This window comes from Typopeltis vanoorti, chromosome 8 (genome assembly GCF_054136105.1).
Source record: "Typopeltis vanoorti isolate ZY-2024b chromosome 8, IOZ_Tvanoo_1.0, whole genome shotgun sequence".
In the NCBI taxonomy this organism is placed as follows: domain Eukaryota; kingdom Metazoa; phylum Arthropoda; class Arachnida; order Uropygi; family Thelyphonidae; genus Typopeltis; species Typopeltis vanoorti.
In genome coordinates this window covers 81,908,619-81,933,406 of record NC_143556.1, presented here as the reverse complement: position 1 = coordinate 81,933,406, position 24,788 = coordinate 81,908,619, and the positions used below count along the sequence as shown (strand labels likewise).

At 34.8% G+C, this 24,788-nt stretch overlaps 1 protein-coding gene across 1 annotated transcript in view; it reads left to right on the top strand.

Annotated features, from left to right (window-relative positions):
* Positions 1-24,788, top strand: part of LOC150104166 (guanylate cyclase soluble subunit beta-1-like) — a 195,476-nt gene that overhangs the window by 70,581 nt on the left and 100,107 nt on the right. The gene's annotated exons all lie outside the window — the stretch shown is intronic.

Here is a 24,788-nt window from a genome sequence, read left to right as displayed (position 1 = left end):
TGTATGCTGTAATAGACAAATATGGATATCATTACAGTGTTTCAAGTAGTGGCCATAGAATTCGATCCAGCTGTGTCTTTCATGTATAATCTAAGCCCGGAGCAACAACCTGTGTGCTTTAAGAAAATTTTTTTACGATACAGACGTGCTTTCATTTTTGTTTGATTAAACTATACTTTGCCCACGTGACACGTAACGCTCAGTACGTGATGAACTCAATTGTCGTAGATCACGCTAGTGGAATTTTAAGCACCTCCAGTTTCTAAAAAAAAAAAAAGAAAAAAAGGTAAAACATTGCTTCATAATCCGAAGTAAATTCGTGAGAGAGCCAAGCGTAGAACAATATTTAGAAATTGTAGTCTAATGATTAAAAATAGGATGTCGCCAAATGATTTAATTGGTCACTTTTGTTGCTTTCAAACATTTATCTATTCAAGTAAGTGTGGAAACGTAAAGGCTTTGAGAGTTAATCAACTCATTTTGTAATTCTCTCGTTTTAAATTAATTGCATACTGGTATCTTAGATGTAGCATGTATATTGTGCTATCATTGATATCTTTGTTTTAATAATTCAGTACGCAATTCTGTTTTTGTGGAAGATTCTACACTTTCTTTAAGAAAAGTTAGCTTTCTTAGTTAACCTTTCTCTGACCTTCACCTCTACTTAGCTTTGTTTTTCTTTAGTAATCCGTTTTCGCAATGTTATTTTCCATTACTATAATGTATCCACCTTACCTGTGCGAATGTCCTCTATTCTCAAATAATCCGAGAAGATAAATGAAAAAGAGTTCAAGAATAATGCTAATTGACAACGATCTCAATTTAATACGTGAAATGAATTTAGATTTTTATGGATTATTTTTGTTTCAAGTTTGAAATAAATGAAATTACATCATCTGAAGAGATGATGTAATCGTTGACCTTGAAAGGTGCATCTGAAATTATTTCGGATTTCTTGTTTCATACAGAATATCAAAAATCAATTCTTAGTAGTGTAGTAATCTTATATAATTTAGTGGAAGCGAATTCCCTTGCTAAATAAAACTGGAAGTTATTTTTATATCATGTCAGGATATTTGATTGCTGTGAAACTACTTCGTAATCACAATATGTTTTCAATTACTGAAATTCAATAACAAGCATTGTGCTGTCTGTATATTGGACGTAGCATTTTCGATACTCAAAATAATAATTCTGCTTACATTGTGTCGATACTGAAAACATTTACAAATGCAGATTTATTTTTTCAAAATCTCTTAGTATCAATGAATTCTTAAATGTTAATCGATTAAATACACTTGTATCGTAAAAATAATAATTCCACTAATTCGTTTTATTCACCAAAGTGATTAGGTGGAATTCTTTCAGGCCTAATAAAGAACGTGTGGAAATCGGTGGAGAAGCTGGAATCCACCATTTGCCTTATCCGAAACTAAGCCAATAGCTATAGATGTTTTAGAGGTATGTGAAAGAAAGAAAGAGTTCAGAAACCAACTTCCACCATCACCTGATCCTAAACCCTAACAACACTCATACTGTTCTTCTGAAATAGTGTGAGTTTTGTTACTGATTTTTTCTGAGATAGCGACTAAAATCACAGTTTTTAGCTGAAAAAAATCTTGCCTTTCCTGTACTAGGCATCGACTAAGTTGAGATCCTGAAAACATGAAAATCTAACGTACTAAAATTAGAATTCTTTATCCCGATATACGTAAATATCACTTACGTAGCATCTGTGTAAAATCTCAGTCACGTGCTCATTACGTGATCTAGGTAACTAGAAATAAAAAATAAGAATGTTGATAGTCAGTAATCGTAAATAGTGTTGATCAAAATGGAAAAAGCAAAGGATCTTCTGGAGTTCTCCAGCTAGACCCCAATAAGCCGTTGGCTTATTGGGGTCTGGCTGGAGCCAAGATTTTGAAAACAGCAGCGGCTATTTGAGAATTAGTTTCTTAAAAGGTGCGATATCAATGGAAAAATAACCCACATTACTTGTCTAAGAGGTAACTGTGCTCCTGAGAGAGTCTGTCAGAACGAGATCGACATCGTCTGAAAAGGACAAGCAGGACTTCTTGTGTGCAGCAGCTGACCGAAGCATTTAATGAAGGCTGTTCCCAACCCATATCTCACCTAGCTATGCGTAACGAATTGAAGAGTATCAGTACAGGTCAGCAGCATGCCTATACGAAAATCACTATTAAATAAAAATTTCTGATTCAGTGGCCGGTATGGGTAGTTGAGCTGAAAAATGATCCAGACAAATTCTGCTTGTCAGCCACTATAATCTCTCCTATAACGGGCAACGATCTTTCTATTGGGTACCTAGTTTTGTTGTTTTAACTGAGCATCGATAATATAAAAAGACGGTAGGAAAGTGTAATTTTTGTTGTTGTTTTTTTGTGTAACTAAGGACATCTAAATAAACTGCAATTATTCTCAAAAATATCTAGTGTTTACAATATTGATATTAAAGGAAAAAAACATGATATCTGGTCCATTGTGCTCAACAATCATGAAGAAATGCAACATTTGTTTCATCTAGAGTGTTTAAAAATTGACACTCACCCTACCAGACAACACATGATTGTAGTCTGCTGTCACTCTTCTGCTAGACAACATAAGAAACCAGAGCAGTAGCATGTGAAAAGCATCCAGGATCAACGATCATCAAAGCGTTACTTTATAACCTCAATATGACAAAACTAAAATTTCTATATTTCATATTTAATGTTGTCCACACTTTTATTTAAAAAATTAATACAAACAGACGACAATTAAACCCAGAAGAGAAGGCGGATCAAACTATTTGTGTATGTATAACACTTGACGGAACCTACTTTTTTTAGTCTTTCAAATATAATGGATAGCTGACTATCCATTTTAATATTATAAGTTAACTTTTCGATTTCCAAGAATCTATGAAGCCGTACGAATGCAATCAGCAGTCTTAATTGATGGCTTAAAAGAGTATTAGATACATATTATTCTCTCTATTAAGAGAATATAGTTGTTACTTAATAACGATTGGATTTCTATCTTGAATTGAATTTGTAATGAATACTGAACTTCGGCCATTGGTTATAGAAGCAAAATCAGTATTTGTCATATATCTACAGTAGTGGATTTTGTTGCATTTAAACGAAATCAAGCACGACAACAAAACCAGAACAAACATATATCCGAGAATATCCAGGATGAAATGTTTTGTGGAAATAGATACTTCAAAACCTGTGTTGAAATCCTTAGGGCACTTTTATTTTTACGCTTAATCAGCTAAGCTAACGCCTTTTTATTCCCGTATACGGGAGTAGGCGAGGCCATTTAGCCCTATCTAACTGTTGGAGACTGAGTGGGCAGTTCAATCTCCACTGGTACCCAATCAGAGACAGATGGCCCAAGGCTATCACTAATTAAGCGGTACGCAGTGAAGAGAGACGGCTCAAATGTGCCGCCATCTCGTGGTCCCTAACCCTAACACAATATATTTAATGTCTGAAATAATGTGGGTTCTACGGTCGATTTTCTTGAGTTTACAGGACGAAAAAAATAAAAACATTTCGCATAATATAACAAGCTGTTCCCTGATTTCATCTTTGTTTTTCGTCTAGACGTCTTGTTTTGTATTATAACATGAAGCCTTTATAAGATTTCCACTGACTAACTCTATACCTATACCTTTATATCTAGCATAATGCATGACGTAAAATTTAATCATGTACAGCAATAACTTATCGAAATAGTTGGTCTCTACGAGTTCCACGCCGATAAAGTGTTAGGCGTAAAAATTCTGCGTTCATCTACAAGTATTTTAAAGAGAAAAATAAATACGAGTATGTTATTATGCAACCCACTACTATTTTACCGAATTCACGAAAATGTTTCTTCTTTCATTCTGTGCATCCAATCTACCCTCATTGGCATCTTTTGGGTCAAAAAGTTTCTGTTTCCAAAGCCTTTCAAAGAAAGGCTTTGGAAAAAAATACATGCCACAGTGCGATTCCGATTTGATGAAACTTTGTGTCGGCCATGAATTGAATATTACCTACAATGATGATCAGAGCAACGATCGTTCCATATCTCATCTGTTCATTGTATCTATTTTCATACGGCGGTACAAGCTTTTCCTTCTAAGTTTGATTTTTAATCCATCAAAACAGTCAAATGGCCACCAAACATATAAAATTGACAAACATAATACACTGGTCTGACAGCGTTGCATACTTCAGTTTCCATTCCAAGCAAACCAAACTGAATAACGAGTTATTTCAGTAAAAATAATGTATTTCAAGACTAGGAGAATAGGAATACAAGTGCCCTTTTAATTTAAAAAGTTCTGGATTGGAATGTAGCCGAAGACAATTTTCATTTTTCTTCTCAACATAGACCAGACGATTTCTATTTCTCCTCTAGTTTATTTTTTTATTTTTTCCAAAATAAACAATTTTAAGGAAGAGATAGATTATTTCGAATTTAAGCTAGGCCAGAAGAAGCCATGGACTGCGTACATTTATGGTAGCAAAACTATTGCTTCTGAACAAAGCAACTTCACTGAGTTTATTTATTAAATGATTTCGAAGCAAACACATATACACATGTTCCAGTTCAATTTTAAATGAATAGGAATAATCAATCTTCTGTGGAAGACGCTGAATGTCTGAAAATCGTTCAACGCTTCCCAACTCTCATAGATTAAGAATAGCATGAGTAAGCAGCAACAAGAACGTGATCAACACTACAAAAAACAACTATGAACTGTGAGGAAGGGTGATGGTCACTTCTTTGTTGCTCGACTTCCCAATCAGAAGGACGTTGCTATTTTCTCAACGACGCAACCATTATTTGAGATGACGCAATGACAGTTATCTGTAACGAGGTGAGAACTAATTCTCTCTCTCTCTCTCTCTCTCCCTTGCTCGCACACGTATATACACATGCTTGAACAATGAAAGGAGGTTCGTGCGAGAACAAAAACTAACTCCAGTAGCGATAACGTGATTAGGCAGGGGAGAAAAGAAGGAGATAAGATGGGATGTAAGTCGTCACAGAAAGCATCAGTGCCGGAGAGAATCGAGACATGCTACAGTCTCGCAAGAGATAAAATATGCAGTAAGATCGTAAAAATGTGAAATAAGACAGGAAAGGTGCCAAAAAGTCTAATGTAAAAAAAATATGCAAAACATTAGAAATCCTTAAGAATTCTGGATGAAATTCAAGTGTCACATAAAGAAGAAGACTTTGTGCAATTTTTCTTCATGTTAAATTTTGTTTTTTTCTTAGAGATTTCGAACACTTTACGACATACTTTAATAGTATTTTTTTCTTCTTCTTAAAACACTCGATAGCCAACAGACAGCCTTATCGGATTGTTTATTGTTATTGTCGGAGAAGGTGTATTACAGTGAGTATTCCAAGGACATTTTTTTTCTTTTACTTTTGGGCCATAATAAATGTATGAAGTCTCTAGTACTGACATCAGTTTAAATCAGCCACAAGGAGAAGAATTTTTATTATGTACCTCGAGATTCTAACAGGGTAGTTGTAATCAATCAAGGTCTTCGAAAGATAAGGCATCAATTTTAGTTGCGCTATCTATATCTTAAGAGTATATAATTTTTAATAGTGCTAATATTAAAAAATAAGATCGAAGCGATTCCATTTTTGTTTCTAGTTAATTAAACTAACGTATTCTACTGAGTTTAATTGCATGCAGTACAATTTTAAAAACAAATTATCCTTTTTACTAATATTCAGTTGTCTTTGTTTCTCGGAGAGTCAAGATTTAACATTGCCGTTGTAAAATAATATAAGTTTGATAAAGCCTTTTATTCCAAACGGGAACAGGCACTGCTACTTTAGCCCTAACTAACTTTTTTTTTTTTGTAGATTATTGGCAGCTGGACTCTTTCTGCTATCAGCAGCCAGCCGGCTTTACCCATCATTGATAGCTGAGCTCAAAGCTATTAATTAATCAAAACTTTCAGGAGAGAGAGAGAGAGAGAGAGGGAAAGATTACGGCAGTCGTGTGTCTTACCATCTAGCGGTAATCAAGCTTAATGAGTATCATGTATGAAAGTGTGGATTCCACACTCGACTTACACCTGTAGGAGTTAAGTGTCGATAAACAAAAAAAGGAGAACCATAATACTGATCCAAAGATTGATTAATTTGAGAACTGCAATCGCATAGATTTACATAAATTAGGAATCTCATTCCATCACAAGATTTGACTGTCCCTATTTTATAAATGATGTTGATGTCAATAATTGTGTTAGAACAGTCTATCTAGGCAACTCCTCATGCTATCTGCGGATCGATTTAATTACCCTTAACCCTCTACACAAATGTAACACTACAGACTTAAAAAATTTCAGATGTTTAATGCATGATTTTTGTTTGCTAATGAAATGGCAAACCAAACAACATAACATAAAACGTTTATCGTGTCATATTGAAAGTGTTCTGCAATGTATTTTCTCAGATATTGCTAAATAGAGATATTTTTGCTGTGAATTATAGAATTAGTTAGTTATAAAATGAGTAAATTCTATAATAGCTGCTAGTAAGTACTAGCTGCTAATGATATTTCAATTGATCTCTCGTTTTAGTTTCTTTTTCTCAGGAGTTGCTTTCATCTCTTGGATAGAACTTTGCTTCAAAAGTGAAGTTGTAGAACTCACGCTGTTATTTTCCCGTTTTATTATTGATATTTATTATATCTGCAGTCTTTACTTTGATTGTTGAAGCTGAGACATGAACATGGCTATTGTGTATGTAATGCTTCATTATTAATTTATTAGTTCATTCATGATATCTGTATAACAACAATATTAACCAAGAGCCAAAGTACTTTCCAGATATAATAATTTTAATATATTTCAACGAGAAGAATGAATTCATTAACAAAAATTCTGCTCTAAAAGTCGTAGTTTTCAAATTATGATTTAAAATAAAATGATTTTCCAATAAACTGATAGAAAGGAATCGTCACGATGACTGAGAGTAAATATTTTTAATCAGAAAGATTAAATCAGAAATACCATTTTAACACAATTAATGTTAATTGTGTTAAATTTACATTTAAAATAAAATTTAACATTAATTTTATTGTGTAGGAATAGTTATTCGTACACAATAAAAGCTATTCCTTAAAGTTAAAATGGCGTTACTATAATTTCATCTTATACTTTCAACTTATTTACATGGATATTGTAAAAATCTATCGTTTATATTAAAGCTTATATTATTTCTTATTATATCTTTGTCTGTTACCTTTGTACGAATTAATATATTATATTATCTTTTTTAAAATTTTTTCTTAACTTTCACTTTTAGCTCTTTAACTTCTTAACAGTTGTATTCCGAGTATATAATCCGTTGTTTTATTTATTATCTTAACCTTTAATCCTCTCACCCAACTTATTTCACTTGTCTCAAGGACACTAATATTATTGTTCACGTGTGCAAAACCCTCAGGTCTGGAGCCAATCTCGTTGTCTGAACAACTGGTGTTTTTCTAATTTGAATTTTGGAAAATTTATTTGATTTCTAGCTGCGCCACCGAAATTCGTGGATAGGAGATGAATATCCCTCCGAAGAAAACCACTCAGTTAATCACGAAACTTTTCTCTCTTACTTAATACTAAATCCAGCAATGTAAAACTTCTATTCTGCAGTGGTGGCAAATTCAAATTTAGGACACACAGATTCGAATTTTATGAGCAGTGCAGTTGGTAACAGGAACCTGGCAAATTATTTAACCAAGAAAACAATTTATTCATTATCAAAGAAATGTACAAAAGGCTAATACTAAGGATTCAAGTAAATCAGGTTATATACTTCAATGGCAATTCAAAATTACAATTACAATTACTCCTCTTATGAAACAATTCTTTCACAACCACATGTCTATGATCCTACTTTTGTTAACAAACATTCACACTCAGAGCAATCTCACATAAGCAAATGCAGGCTTGGCCAATAGCAAACACATGATATTTCACCTTAAAATTAGCAACTTTTTCTCTCACATATAACTGAACAAGACAAGTCAAAGGTCAGCTAATTGCCTATAGTCCTCAAGTATGATTACAAAACAAATCCTTGTACAAATCACCGTCACAATTTTGTCTCTAGCTAAAACAACAGAAATATCTTACTTTGAAACAGTTGTCTGGTCCTCTCTGATAGATTCTTGAAATTACTTCCTTCTGTTACCTTCCGATCTTGGCAACGCATACGGGTACCTTATCTGGGATTTGTGAGATCTCAACTTACTATTTGCGAACGTTAGGAGCTCGGCGGCATGAAAATCAGGTATCCACATTCTTCTAAAACTACTCAAATTAGTTGTCTTGCACTTCTGGTTGGAATACAGATCCCGTAGGCGATTAGGAATCCTCTCCCACGATGTTTAGCAAAAACTTCGTTGCGACTCTCTGACTGCTGACTTCCGTTGCCGTAATTTACGTCGTGAACATCTCCTGACTTCTAGCCTCACCGATTCCGTCACTCCTCGATTCCGGGACCTTGTCAACTTCTGAAACTCGTAACTGCTCGATCCTCACTGACTTCGTCGCTTTCTGGAACCCGTAACTCTCTCGTCGTAACTCGTGATTTCTCGTAACCCGTACTTATAACTTGTGACTTAAACTGGTGTGATGGAGAACCAAGCCCTTGGCTTTTACTCCCTTTGTCTTGTGTGTCTGTCTCTTGAGGGAGGGGGGGTAGTTATTGAGCAACTGCTCGCCCTATTCGGGCTGTGTGGTTTATAGTTAGCTTTGGAATAGCAGGATTGTTTTGGGGCGTTTGTGTTTCATTGTATCGTGTTCATTATAATCTGTTGCTGTCCTTATTAGTTGGTTTGGGTGGGTGGCTGCTTGTGTGAAGTAAATTTTGGCCGTTTGTTGGAGGAATTTGAGAATTGTCGGTATATTTGCTTCTCGATGGAGTTGTGTGTTTCGTATGAACCATGGGGCGTCAAATGACATTCTTAGACATTTGTTTTGTATTGTTTGGAATTTTTTGATGTTGTAAGGAGCTGTGTGACTCCACGCGGGTGATCCGTATGTTATTATGGGTCTTATTATTGATTTGTAGATGAGTAGTTTGTTGTCTATGCTTAAGCAGCTGCGTCTGTTGGTTAGTGGGTATGTTTGGGTTATGATTGTGTTTGCTTTGGCGCATATGTGTGCAATGCGGATATTGAAGTGTAGTTTTTTGTCAAGTTGTATTCCTAGGTATTTCGTTGTTGTTACCCATGGGATTGTTTTGTTGATTATGTGTACTGAGTTGTGGGGGGATTTTTTCTTCTTGTGAACAGTATTGCTGCGCTTTTGTCCCCGTTTACGTCGATCCTCCAGTTTTTGAACCAGAGTTCAAGTTCATTTGCTGCGGTTTGTAGTCGTTTTGTTATCAGTTTTGGGCATAGTGATCTGGTTAGAATGGCTGTATCGTCTGCGTAGTAGGCAGAAAACGTTGTCTTGTTCTATGGGATATCAGCCATGTAAATGGCAAATAGTAGGGGGGGGGGGGAGTAGTGAGCCTTGTGAGACTCCCGCTGTGATTTTGCGTTCAGTGGATATTATTCCTTGTATTTTTACTCGGAATTTTCTGTTTTTTAAGTATGAGCTGATCAGGAGGACTAGATGTATTGGTACTTTTGCTGTTAGTAGTTTATGTAGGAGGCCGATGTGCCATACTTTGTCGAAAGCTTTCGCTATGTCGAGAAAAATGGCACCGGTTTGTTGTGTCCAATTGAAACCGTATGTGATGCATTCTGTGATTCTTTGTACTTGTTGTACCGTGCTGTGGTGTGGTCTGAACCCGAATTGTTCGTCTGAGATGATGTTGTTCTTGGCGGCTATTTCTTGTAGTCTGGTCAGGATTACTTTTTCGGATATTTTTCCGAGGCAGGAGAGGAGACGGATGGGTCGGTAATTTTGTGGGAATTTCGGGTCTTTTCCTGGTTTGGGGATCAGGATTACGTCTGCAGTCTTCCAACGGTCTGGGAAATAGCTGAGCCTGAGCATCGCGTTTGTGATGGCAACTATGTGCATGAGTGCTTTTTGTGGTAGATGTTTAATTATTTTGTTCGTGATTTTGTCTGGACCCGGCGCTTTTTTATTTTTAAGGTGTTTAATTATTTCGCGTATTTCTTTTGGAGATGTTGGGCGGATATTCGGTTGCCTTAGTGCATGCCGCATCTGTCGGTGTATTTTGTGATAAATGTTAGGTCTACGTTCTTGTAGTTGGGGCTAAATTGTAGCTCTAGGCTATCCGTGAAAGCTTCCGCTTTTTCGTCGTCGCGGTAGACCGTACCGCGTTCCCCATAAATTGATGGTACGTAGCTTGACGTGTTGCGAAGGCCTTTGAGGAGTTTCCATAGTGCTTGGTTATTTGGTTGTATAGATCGGAGTGTGTTTTCGCAGTGTTGGTTGCGGAAATCTTTGATTGCATAGCGGACTAGTTGAGTGACTTTGTTGAGCTCTTGTCGGTCTTGTGGCGCTAGTGTTTTGTGATATTGTCTGCGTATTTTGTTTTTGTGTCGGATGAGTTTTCGAATGTCTTCTGGGAGTTGGTTTGGTTTCGTGCTGTATGTAATCGAGGTTACTGCTGCTAGGCTTAGCGCTATTTGTTTTTCTAGGTGGAGACTGCAGTTTCGATATCTTGTTTCATGGAGATGGTAGGTATGGGTCCTATAGTGTCCTTGATTTTTGTGAGTAGTTGTGTCCAGTTTGTGGTTGTTTCGTCTGGTGTAGCACCCAGCTGGAGAAGGACTGGGTTATGGTGTGAGCTTAGATCATTTATTGTTATTAGCTGGTATTGATGGTTCACGTTTTTCAGGATAACTATGTCTAATACGTCTGGTCGCCCGATCGTGCCGTAGTGTGTGGGTTCGATCGGTCCTGCCACTACAATGTTCCTGTTAGAGATGAAATTGTGTAGGATTTTGCCGCTTTTGTTTGCCATGCCAGGTGTTTAGCGTTTAAGTCTCCAGCCATTATTATGGTTTCATTATTGTCTAGTAGCTGTGACAGGTCTGTGGTAGATATGTGTTTGTTTGGTGAGTTGTATGTGGCGTAAATTTTGAGACTGTTTGTGTTGGCTAGGTGAACTTGTAGTCCTGTGACTTCTAGGGTTGTAAGCTGGAGGGGTTTTATTTCGTTAAATCTGAGTTGTTTTCTGGTGAAGATAGCTGTTCCTCCACCTCTGGCTGGTGTTCTGTCGGTTCTGAAAGGGTGGTAGTTTCTTAGTTTTGGGTTGTCTGATGGGCGTAGGTGAGTTTCGTTTATTAGTATTATGTCTGTGTCTATGCGTTGTATGCATTCTCTTACTTCGTGCATTTTGTTGAGTATGCCGTTTGCATTCCAATATATTATCTCTAGTGAATTGTTGGTGTTGATTGTGTTATTCATGAGTGAGGGTAGAGAAGATTACTTGTGCGTTTTTCATGAAGTGTTTTGTTGAGTCTTGGGTGGGGTTTGTCTTACTGAATGCGAGTAGCATTTCGCCTAGGGCTGCTGTTATTTTAGCTGGATTGGGTGGTTGGTTGTGGGTGAGGGGTTCTTGGTTTGTTCTTACTATATCGGCATGTGATGTGTTTACGCGGGTAGTCGTGGGAATTACTGGTTTTGATGTGGGTGGCGTGTGTTTGTTTGTGTCTGTTGTGGAGCTTGGATCTTTTGTTTTTCGTATTGTCACTTCGTTGGTTGGGTGTTTAGGACATCCCTTATAATTTGCAGGGTGCGGGCCGTCACAGTTTGCACCTTTCGCTGGAGTTGTGCGGGGTTTAGTACAGGAAGCTGTGGGGTGTTTGTCTCCACACTTCAGGCATCTGAACTCTGCCTTGCATCGGCTCTGGGTGTGTCCGTACTTTTGGCATTGGTGGCACTGTCCGGTTGATGCCCTCCTTCGAAATGGTTCCATTCGGATGATGAGGTCGCACACTGTTCTCAGATTGTATATTTCATGTTTGTCTTTATCGATCTCTATTAGGATTAGAGGCATCGGGGTTTTGTCTCCCCTATGCATTCTCGAGACTTTTATGGGTGCAAAGCCCTGTCTTGTTAGGTCTGCTTTAACTTCATTTCGGATGATGAGGATGCACACTGTTCTCAGATTGTATATTTCATGTTTGTCTTTATCGATCTCTATTAGGATTAGAGGCATCGGGGTTTTGTCTCCCCTATGCATTCTCGAGACTTTTATGGGTGCAAATCCCTGTCTTGTTAGGTCTGCTTTAACTTCATCTGTTGTGATTGATTCTTCTACTCCTCTTATTACAACTTTTAGGTTTTTCTCTCTTTTTAATGCGAACGTATGGTAGGGGATCAGTGAGTTGTCTAGTTTTTTAGTGAGGTTTCTGAAGTCTGTTACTGTTTCGGGTTGTATTCGTATTCCCTCTGCTGTATTTCTTGCTGCAGAGAACTTGATCTGGTTGTGTTTCATGATATTTGCTGTCTCCGACCATTTTTCCTTCGATCGGAGGATAACTGGAGGGATGCGTTCTTTTTTGGTGTTGCTTGATGCGTCCATTGGTGTTGTTTCCTGTTCTACTGTGTCTGTGACCTTTCGTCGTTTGTTTCTGTTGATTACTTCGAAATCTTAATCTTCAGTCGTGTCTTCTGAGTTAGAGTAGTGTTCTTGTGGGGAGGGTTCTGGATGTTCAACTTCTAAGTCGGTGGGGCCATGAGTTGCTTCGTCGTTTGGTGCTGATTGTATGAGGGTTACAGTGCCCGGATATCTGATTTCTAGTTCTACACCTATCTTCCTGACGAGTGTTATTAGTTGGTCATAGTTAAAGTTTGCTAATGTCAGTTCCTCCATTTGGTTCTGCCAGTGTGCTACTGTTAGTTGGTAGTGGATAGGTAATAGTAAATAGAAAATTTACTTACAATGTCTGGATTTTCTTCCATGCACTTTCTTTAGTTGTTTCGTTGAAGACGATCCTAATCCACTTGTAGATGCACTGGTCACGAATTTGGTTCACACAATCTGTATACTTTATCCTATACTATATCCTATTCAGCTATAACATATATTATATACTATACTATATCTGATCAAAAGCTCAGCACTTCAAAATACCTTAAAACTGCTGTCTGAAGAAAACACTTTAATCATTAAAGGCAATCAATCCAATCATCAGTAACCCGTAGCTGACTAAAAGTCTCTTTTATGGCTCCGATTACCTTGGTTTCTGCTACATTTTAATCCCTATAGTATTACGTGGTTCTGCACGAGCCACTTTTTTTCGGACGTTGCACTAAGGCGGGAAAATCCCCCGTACATATTTGACCTTCGTGACTGTAATTGCCCTAGGTCATAAGTTAATAAGATCATTTTCTTTGTTCTTTTTACAAGATTTTGGCGGTTACACTATTTAACAGTTTACAAAATTTTATTTCCATATTACTAAACATAATAATTTTTGCTAATTAATTACAAGTATATTGACTGAAATTTCGTTTACCAGTAAAATCGGTATATAAGGTATTTTATATAAAACTCCTTCTATAGATACACAAAATTACAATATCAGCGCGTTTTATCCGACATGCGCTATAGATTAGAGTGTTAAAACACAATAAGTGCGGAAGGTATAGGTGGACTTTTCAAATGAATGTAATAATTTGTTGTTTCAAGGATACTTGCGACATAAGACTGAATGATATAATCATGTAATCACAAGAAAGATATTTATTTAACCAAATATTTCGGTCTGGAAATAGCAGACCATCGTCAGTGGTATTACAAGAACAGTTTAAAAAATACAAGCTAGAATACTAACAATAGATCGTTAAGATTAGAACACGCCGCATGATGTTATATCACTAAGTATGAAACGGGATATTTTGAAGTACAAACATGATTGAATTTGCTATTTAAAAAATAAAAAATAAAAAAATAATAATTAATGAGTAATCTTGATTAGACTTTCCCAGATTTCTGATATAGATATACAGTCATTACGATTCAGGTTGGAGCGATGGAGCAAGGCCTCCACGCTTTCCTTGAACAATCATTGGCAACTCTAATTCTTTTTTAAAAAACTCCTCAGATTTCTTAGAAAAATTAAAAGATGTCTCATTACAACCTACAGATCTTATGGTTAGTTTTGATATAGAATCTTTATATACCAATGTACCTCTCAAGGAAACTTTAAAATTACTTGCTGATATCTTTCCTCAAGATATTATAAAACTATTCGATTTCGTAATACATTCTGTATATTTCGCATGTCAAAACAAATTTTATAGCCAAGTAGAAGGAACGGCAATGGGAAGTCCTCTTTCTCCGACTTTGGCCAACTTTTATTTAGAACATTTAGAAAAAGTCCTCTTTGCATCTATTTTCCCTCAACCATCTTTTTGGGTAGATATATAGATGACATATTTACTATTTGGCCTCACAGCAAAAACGCTTTACCTTCCTTTTTAAACAGTATTAATTCCTTGCATCATCGCATAAAGTTTACTATGGAATTAGAAGAAAACAACCAGTTATCTTTTTTTTTAGACGTTCTCCTCATCCGATCACCTTCAAATATTCTTACAACTACAGTATACAGGAAACCAATTCACAGGTCGTTATATTCTTAAAGAATCAGCCCGTCATCCATGTCAAAAAACAGGAATTATAAAATGCCTCATCAGAAGAGCCAAAACTAATTGTTCTACTTTTGATTATCTGCAGAAAGAACTTTCTACTATCCAACAACACATGAAACTCAATGGCTTTTCTGAAAAAAGTACTCAACGTTTTCTCAATTCTGATAATCCTCCACAAAACAACAAAGTTTCAATACGTCGAGCCTATTCCTTATATCTCCGGTATTTCACAACCTATCGCAAGAATTTTAAAGAAATATGATTTAACAACTACGTATTCACCTATTAACAAATCATCTTCTCATTTTCCTTCTCCTAAATACACACGCTCAAATTTATCTCTTCCTGGAGTTTATCAAATTCCGTGCAACTGTGATCTCTCTTATTTTGGACAACCTGGACGTTCTCTTGAAAAAAGAATCCAAGAACATCAATCATCCATTCTTCACAATAAACCTGAAAAGTCTGGATTGGCTCAACACGGGATTGAAACTGACCACAGCATCCTTTGGTCCAGGACTCGCCTCTTACATAGATCCCGTTATAGGTTCGAACGTTTGTTCAAGGAAAGCGTGGAGGCCTTGCTCCATCGTCCCAACCTGAATCGTAATGACTGTATATCTATATCAAAAATCTGGGAAAGTCTAATCAAGATTACTCATTAATTAATTTTTTTTTAATAGCAAATTCAATCATGTTTGTACTTCAAAATATTCCGTTTCATACTTAGTGATATAACATCACGCGGCGTGTTCTAATCTTAACGATGTATTGTTAGTATTCTAGCTTGTATTTTTTAAACTCTTCTTTTAATACCACTGACGATGGTCTGCTATTTCCAGACCGAAATATTTGGTTAATAAATATCTTTCTTGTGATTACGTGATTATATCATTCAAATGAAGGTAAATTAGCTGATGTCTCATACACAGGTACAACCTTTGAGATGCAAATAATCTGAAAGGTAAAATGTGACTTATTTTACAATTACTGAAAAAAATTTCACTTTGTAATTCCCATTCCAAGAATAGCAAATGAAACTACGGATTCAAATTAGTTTTAAAAGCAATCGTTTGCCACCATCCAATTAATATTCATAAGTGAGTTGGTTATTTTCATTTAGAATGGAGCAGAGTAAAATGAAGTTAATTAGTTTTTAATCGATAAAATAATTTACTTAATATGAAATACAGCACCGTATTAATGAAAATTAAAATAACAAAGTAAAAATCATGCCTTTTAAATTTCTTTTATTTCGCTAATAACAAACAATGGAGTTCAAGCAAGCAGTGCTTTAACAATGACCCCTGGACCAAAGCTGACCTCGTCAAACCACATCTTCGCTCGAAAGATTATAAAGAGAAATATTCACATTTTAACTAAGCAGTGGCAACTAAGACTGGTTGAGTTAAGAAATAAACATTACTCAAAATCTTAAACGAATCATCCTTGCTTTTGATGCAGATATTAATTTATTTAATTATTTCATTCTGACTTTAATTTCATCTTATCTTCCTTGCTTCTGATGCAGATATTAATGTCATGCTCCTAGACATATTCTACCGGATACCTTGCACCTGTAGAATATACCGAATATAAGTTTGGATTCAGTTAAAATTATCTCAAACGATATTAAATGAATTATTCAAAATCGTGGAACATTGAGTCTATCAAATACATTTAAATTTTATTTCCATAAATAACAGTTGGCTTTAATTTTTCGCATTTTCTATTGCACAAGAACATAATTTTCAGAGCTCCTTGAAAGTTATTTACACAGAGCTGAAAAGTCAATACTCCTCTGCTTCGTCAAATATTTGTGAAAGACCGAGACGAATGAGATTTCAAAGGGGAATAAAGTTATTCATTGGACCAATTTAAACATTGTAAGCAAATGTGAAACCAAGCTACTATTTTACCTAAGGCCATGTTTAAAATCTCAAAAAGATTTTTCAACAGCGATACTTTACTAGTGATTTCATTCAACGTTTAAAAGAGCACAGCAAATATCACTTTAAGAAAAGAGAATAAATAATATACATGAATTCAGCACAGCATTACACCACCATTGCTTGACTCAATGATTTCATTCTTATGTTATTATCTCTTTTGTTCTGTAGAAAGTACGAAATTTATACCTTGTAATTCCTTCCTTCTGTGTGTACCATGTTTGATACCATGCTGTTTCGTCTTTCTTCTCGTAAGAGAAGCACAGCACGTGTGCTTGAAGGCGTGAAACTACCTATTACACAAAACCGACAGAGGGGAAATCTTTGTATATCGTTTTCAGAAAAATGTGTCTACAAACCATAACTATGTTTCGGTATTGTCAATAAACAAAGACGATCTGATCAATGAAGCGACTTATAAAGATTAGAAGGCTGGTTACGCTTTGACAAGCAGTATTATTTCTATTGTGAGGAGTGTAATACTTGCTGGTGGAGATTAATTAACCTTGCTTTTCAGAAATAGTTCAAGTAAAAACAACATCAATATCATGTTGAATTTATTTTAGCTTTTATCTTAATACTGATTGATTAAGAATAATTTAAATTATTAAAAGATTTTATTTTATATCCCATAGGAGATTATGGAAAGTTTGTTAATATAAATTTAGCAATTAATTTAAATTCGCAATACATAATGCCACTCGATAATAAATAATAATAATAATAATAATAATAATAATAATAATAATAAATATATATATATATATATATATATATATATATATATATATATATATATATTTATTATTAATGAATTTTAATGAATTTATAATGAATTTTAAGGCTTGTTTTGGTGTCTTTCTGTTTTCATTCTTTGAACGTGTTCCATCCATTTATGTTTATATTTCTTAAATTTTTCTATTACTGGTTCTTGGTTTAATTCTTTCATAATTTCTTCATTTCTTTTGTGATTAAATAGAGTATGCTTTGCAGTTTTTTTTTCATAACTTCATTTCTGCTGTTGTTAATCTTTGTTTCTCTCTCTCGCTCTCTCCCTCCCTCTCTCTCTCTCTCTCTCTCTCTCTCTATATATATATATATATATATATATATATATATATTATAGTTTCTAAAGCGGGCGAATCTTCTAAAATGTGCAAAAATAATTTTTTTAAACAAAATATACTCTGTGGGCTCGGAAATACGCAATTTGTTATTGTCCCAAAACATACCATATATTATCTCTTCCATCTTATCCGCATCCACTGACTGATTACTTTTTTCTCTCTTCAATTTGCAATCATTTCGGATAATGCAATAATTTCTGATAACTGTTTATGTCGTAAAACTGCACTTTGTCCCTGAAACGGAGTAGTCAGTATTCCTGCATGCACGGGAACTTGACACCACACAACGCTAAATAATCCCATACTCTTTACTGCCCAATGATCAGCGCCAGCCATTTCATCACACACACACACACACACACACACACACACACACACACACACACACACACACACACACACACACACACACACACACACACACACACACACACACACACACACACACACACACAGATAATGCATGTGATATAAACAATTAGGTATGTGATTGCATAATTCTCATTATTATTAAAGCTTAAATTCTACTAACAAATAAAGACTGCCATTAAACTATAGTAATTATATTAACATGTAATTTCATAACAAACAAATAAATAAATAAAAGAAAGGCCTGGATAAAATCCGGTGTAGAACGTAGGGAATTCAAATTAGAGAGTACCATAAGAATTGTATCTTTCTAGAAATTCGATTTTGTTCTTAAAAACAAGACAGTGGCTAAACCGTCGACTTGACAGACTATACAAATAGGATAATTAGCTATCTAATCGCAGCATTTATTAGTTCGTATGAAGCCAAATAACTTCGACATAACATTCCTTAAACCTAAATCATTAAAGGGAGTGAGGATTATTTCACGAATTCGTACTCACTTATTTTCATTGAAAATTTCAGGGATAGCGTTACATAATGAACGAAACATGAAAAATTAGGCATCATTGACCAATGGTTATGGATTAACAAACATCTCCATGGGACTCCTTACGCGAGTTTTACATGGTTGACTTCAAAGCAGTAAAGTAAATCGGTCTGTCAAACAAAAAAAATACCTTTTTTTTGTTTACCTTTTTTTTTTAATCTTAGACTCTTCAAATTTTTGATACTAGTACTTCTTTAATAAATTATGTGAGCTGTGTGTGACTTTATTTCTGTAAGAAAAAAAAAAGATAAAAATTGGATCACACACACACACACACACACACACACACACACACACACACACACACACCGAAAGGCCTATATCAAATCAATTCCATGGGTAGGCAGTAGCCAAGAAACATATAATCTCTTTAAGCTTTTGGAAAAGTTGGAGGCATCTGGGGAAACCTTCGCGTAGACGTTATTCAATAGTTATTGCTTATGATGGTATTTGTTTAGCAGAAATGCGGGAAAGGTTGAGTACCAGTTCTGCTGAACAGCTTCCATGGAAATATCTATAAGATGAGAAACAATATGAAAATGAACTTTTTGTGACAGAGTTGCTGGAAGAGAATTTCCATTGAGAGGGGTTGTCAGCTATACCCACCGCCACACACTGAACAGCAACATGAATTTTAGAAAGATTTTATTTGCAACCTCCACCCCAAATGTGAAGAGCAATATATATACGAAGTTTAGGCAGATTTGAGATGTATGCACAGTTAGTTGCTCGACAAATGATTTTAACGGTTAAACTGAGCATATCAAAAGCAAAAAAGGAAAATATACACGGTTAGTAGCCGGACAGATGAAAAGAAATGTGTTCATTGTTATAGATGTGACTTTCTTATTTCAGGAAAGGCTAGATATTTGTATCACTCCAGGAATAGAGATTTGATCTTGACTGCTAAACTGAGTATTATCAAAAGTATGAGAGAAAAAAACAGGTAGAAAATGTCGGTTAGCAAGAAAAAAGACTGTGTTTTTTGAAAACATTGACGGTGACTAGATATTATCCCAAGGGCGTTATGATCATGTATGGGTTACTTATAGTAGGACCATTCACTATTACAATGAGTAAAATACCAGAGAGAAAATTGGCAAACGACTTCATCTTGTAATGAACATGTATGTAGTCATAACATGTTCAAAGATAGGTGTCAAGGTATCAAAGATGCTGAAAGTGGGGATCATCTTCTCCATTCCTTTAGACGACATTCATAAAAGATCTCTAGATTAATGATAGACACCATTTTTGTTTTTGGAATCGGATGAATATGGACTTACCTCTTTATTGTAGGGTGGTTGCCATTTGAGTGTAATATAGTGTACATTCTGAATGGGTACGTATTAGTCACGAGTGCAACTCTTGAGCACAATTCGATACCATCTTGATACCAAACAACTTGGATACCAAAAAGACCAAGACTTTTTGGTATCGAAGTTGTTCAAAATTCGTCTGATATCTTTCTGACGGAAGGCCACAGCAGAAAGCAAGTAATGCAATGCTCAGGTGAAGGTGGAAGTCATTTATCTTGGTCATCTGTGCAAGTTCTGAACGAGAAGAATAGTGGGATGGTTTTATCTTTAGATGATAATGCAATACTATCGCATTATCTAAATTATTCGCATACATCGCATTATCATATAGAGAGAATGCTAGAGCACAGATGGAGTATTTTTTTAACTTCTTGGGCACATTTCTTGGAAAACTATGACTTATATATTGGGAAACTAGTTTGAACTAAGTGGAAATTTAAGGTTCTCATAACAATATGAACAGCATAGGGTAATTTCCTAACCGACTACAACTGGTATCAGGATCAACAGAATGTAAACATTAGTCTAACACTGAAGAGAAGCAGTTAAGTCTTGAAGATCTACCCATTTCGATTAGACTGAAATAATAAAATCTGATGTCTCGATTTAGTTTTATTTATTCATATTGCTTTATTTTAAATGCGCAATCTAATATTGATATTTACTTTGCAGGCTCAGGAACTTTATATCAAAGCATTCAACTTTTCACAAAATACTGACAATAAACAAATCAGAGTAACATCAGCACAGTATTTAACATTTCAGTAAATCCTTAAATATGTCCTTCATGTCTTCTCAAGTGGGAATATCGCATGCTTCAAGAAACTTCTGCTATCAAGTTCTTCAAGTGTAGCGCATAACTCAATGACCTTCCAATTCTTCTAATCATTTTTATTCTTGGTGCTTGAAGCTTCAGTTTTACGAGCCGTCCTAAGACAAATACATAAGCCACCTGGTGTCAACCAAATCGTTAATCTAATTTCACGCACTGATGATTATTCGAGAAGTAAAGTTAGTAAAGTACGGCCGAGTAATTCGGTTGATTATTTGTACTTAACATACCTTTTTTTTTTCAAACATCTGCTGTACTTTATAGATTAGAAAAAAGAGAAAGATGTGCATATCTGTATCTATAATCATGAATCTGTGTATATGTGTGCATATATAAATGAGTCTGATTTGGACACGAATGTTACAATATAGAATATCCTATTCTGTCTATATTCAAACACTAATCCATAACAATGCACACGACATGTATTGAAATCTTTCATTATAAAAAAAAAAAGAAAAAGAAAGAAATAAAAAAAAAGAAAAAAGAAACGCTCAGTATATGTTTGCAAAACAGAGAAGAAATATAAAGGGTTAATGAAAATAGAAGGACGTTTCTTAAAGGTTCTACTTCCTATATGATTTACCTACTTATTTAGTCTAGATATTTTCTCGTCTTCCCAAGGATGACCTGAATTAATAGTATCGTAGTATTTGAATTACATCTAGGAAATATATCATTTTGTTAGATGATGTTTCCCATTAAGATACTAATGTAATACAAGATTATGAAGCAAAAACTCTATCTTGTTAGATTAATAAATGATTAATAGCAAAATGATGAGTTGTTAATTTATAATTATTTACCAGAATATGATGCGTTGTCGGTTTTGGTAAAAAAATTGTTATCAAGTGTTATACAAAATATGGGGGAGGAAACTTGGAAATAAATGAGCGCAGAGTTCACTCGTAAACCTCCTTAGTCTATCTATATAAACGAGCTCTTTAGTTGCAAATACTTTGGTTCGAATCCAATGTAAGACGTAAAGAAACTTTATCGGGTTCAACTAAAGGTGGTCGAATCTCATATGGTGGTGGAAGTGTTTTGCTGCTGGAAACTAGTTTTTTATTCAGCGAAAAAGGAAAAACAAGCTTGAAGAGCATATGTTATTTACAGCTATCACCCATAACAATGCTGACAGGTATAACTGCTGCTCTATTTAGAAGTATCAGATTTATAAGATTCAGTTATAACAATCGTCATGAGAACATTTATCTGGTTTCATAGGGAGATGCAGAAGTTTTGTCATCTGCAAAAGATGCCAAAGGAAATATGAACTTACAAAGGTAATATAAAAATAGTAGAGCATGTTGATAATAGTAGCCGCTCTCTCTCATGGAATTAATTAGGTTTATAGGAAAAGTTTACTGTTGTTGAATGGAATTACCAAAGTAATAACCAAGGCTGTAAGGCGAGTATATATGTAATTACTTTACTGAGTGTGTGTTCTCTGGATGATTTCTCTGTTTTATAGGATGAAAAATTAGTTTCTATGTCGTATGACAAATGCATCCTGTGAGTCCGGCTAACTGATTTTTATATGAACCAACGCCCTATTTAAAGATTCATTGAGTTCTCGGTGAGATTTTAACCCAAGTATTTCCAACCAAAAATTATTGTTGATACTATTCGAGCTAAGGAAGCAGTTGGAGTTTCTTGGACTTGTTAGACTATTAAGCCTAACACCTGCAAGAGCAGGTGTAAGAAGATTTAACAATCCTTTTAAATTCAATACTCCTAAGTTAATGAAATAAATGTATCTATTTTTCTGGCTTCGGGTAAATATCATCGGTATGTTAACTTTGAGTTCTTTTCAGTGCAAGTTGATTTGATTGTATCTGTGTTATTGACTTCTCATGATTATCTAAACCCTATTTTTATGTAGTTTCCACCTACAAAAGGTTTTGTAAACCTAGGATGCATTCGAACCATGAGTGGGCTTAGGATTTTTTTCCGTTTTTTAATTTTATAACATTTTGTTGGTATTTATTTTTACATAATATGGAAAAACGGCTCTAGGTACCAAACATAGAATTTTATTCAAGCCGCTTTAGACCTCCAGTAATAGAACGATGATGCCATACCTGGCAATCACATTCTTCTCCCACCTAAGAATAATCACAAACATCCAAGCCACGACTGGTTTCCTACTAGCAGCTCTTGTTCTTTGGAAACGCTAACTACTCTGCTACCCAGTCCTTGAGCTCTTTGAACCCATATCATTCCAATCTAAGGAACTTATTGACCTCTTTTTAATATATTAAGAAAGCGTATAAAACAGACTGAATTATGGACTGCAAAACATTATTAAATTGTCTTCTTAAGCAAGATTTACACTAGATATTTCATGCATGTAAATATTATATCACTCTCAAATATACTTCATCTAAAAATAATCCATTCACCAGCTGTCTCAAAAATGTTAATGCATTAACCAATGCCAAGCCAAAATAAAAGTAAACATCTTTCTTTCACACCAAGACGTTTAATGACAATTTTATTTATAAACGAATTTTTGATTCCACTGCTAGTTCTTGATAGAATCCATGAAAATGTCATCAGAAATCGTTTAGTTCCTTATAAAGAAATCTGAGCTGCAAAAAATGGGTGCTTAAAAATTCTATAGCTGTCATTTAAAGTCATAATTTTCCAACAAAAAGAAATGGAAAACCAAAGTGTATATGTCAGTTATTATTTCAGCATTAATCGTATTGCCGCACCTAACCTCTACTCATTGATCATTGACGTAAATCGATGCAGAATGCACCCATTTGAATAGAGTATCATAACACGATTGCTTGTACATGTAAATAGTTTGCTCACGAGGGAAAATGGAATTACGTAGAAATAAATTCGAATTCGCCAATTTATGCAGATTACTATTCAAAATATTTTTCTTCCGTGTAATTTAAATGTCGACCGAGCAGTGACTATTTTTAAAACAAAATAAAAATTACAAAATTAAATATAAAAACATGATTTAATTAATCCATTCATATAGCTGTTGCTAGCTTACGTTCTAACTTATTTTCATACTTATTGATGCACGTACATATAGAAATCACTAATTAGTTCCTCAAGTTAAAGAAAACGTTTTGGTGGTCTCATTAAAATACTGCTGTCAGAAACCAAAGCAGAAAACGGATACTTTATGCAATACTAATCTTATGACATATCAAATAAAATAGCTTACCGAACATAAAAATGATATAGAATTTTCTAGACTTATTATAGTAAAGAACGATTGGGTATCAAAGCATTCTGTTCTGGAGGACAATCATTTCTTTCATTCGAGATATGATAGCTACAGAAATACGGCTTGTGACCACTCCATCCAATTAAATTCATTCCTCAGGCAGTATCGCTTTACGTTCTTGAATTTCTAATCGACTGAACAGTAAACCATACTGGGCCGGTAAGTTATCTTGAAACTTACTCCAATAACATTGTTATGATAGCTTTTCTAATCCCACCGGAACGGATTTGTAAGACTTTCGGATATTATTTTAAAATTCTATAACTCTGACGTAAATCATTCCTAAAAAGAGAGAATCAGCACAATTTCGGGAAAACATGCTATCTCTAACTCGAATTTCGTTAAAAAGTATCGAGAAACATTTTCAGTTTCAGTTATTATCCTACCTTGAAATATCTTCAAATTCTGAAGCAAACTTTTTGAAAATAACATATATGGGTCTTTCTCAATGAGAATTTAGTGACTCAAAGCATAGATGAAGCAGCAATAGAATTTCTTTCTTTAACAGCTATTGCTGTTAAAGAAAGAGTTATACAGATGAACAACTTTTTATAGAATAGAAGGAGGAGGAGTTTTAAAATTAATATCCCATATAATGTGGTAAAACCGCATTCAAAATGTTAGTCAAACAAATCACAGTTTATTAATTATAATCTCTACTTGTTTTGTGCATTCTTCTCAAATGGTGATATTACGGTACAATGATTGGGTTTACAATAAGCAAGTTAACTTGTTAGTTGTAAGGAACATTTGAAATATACCAACAATGATCAT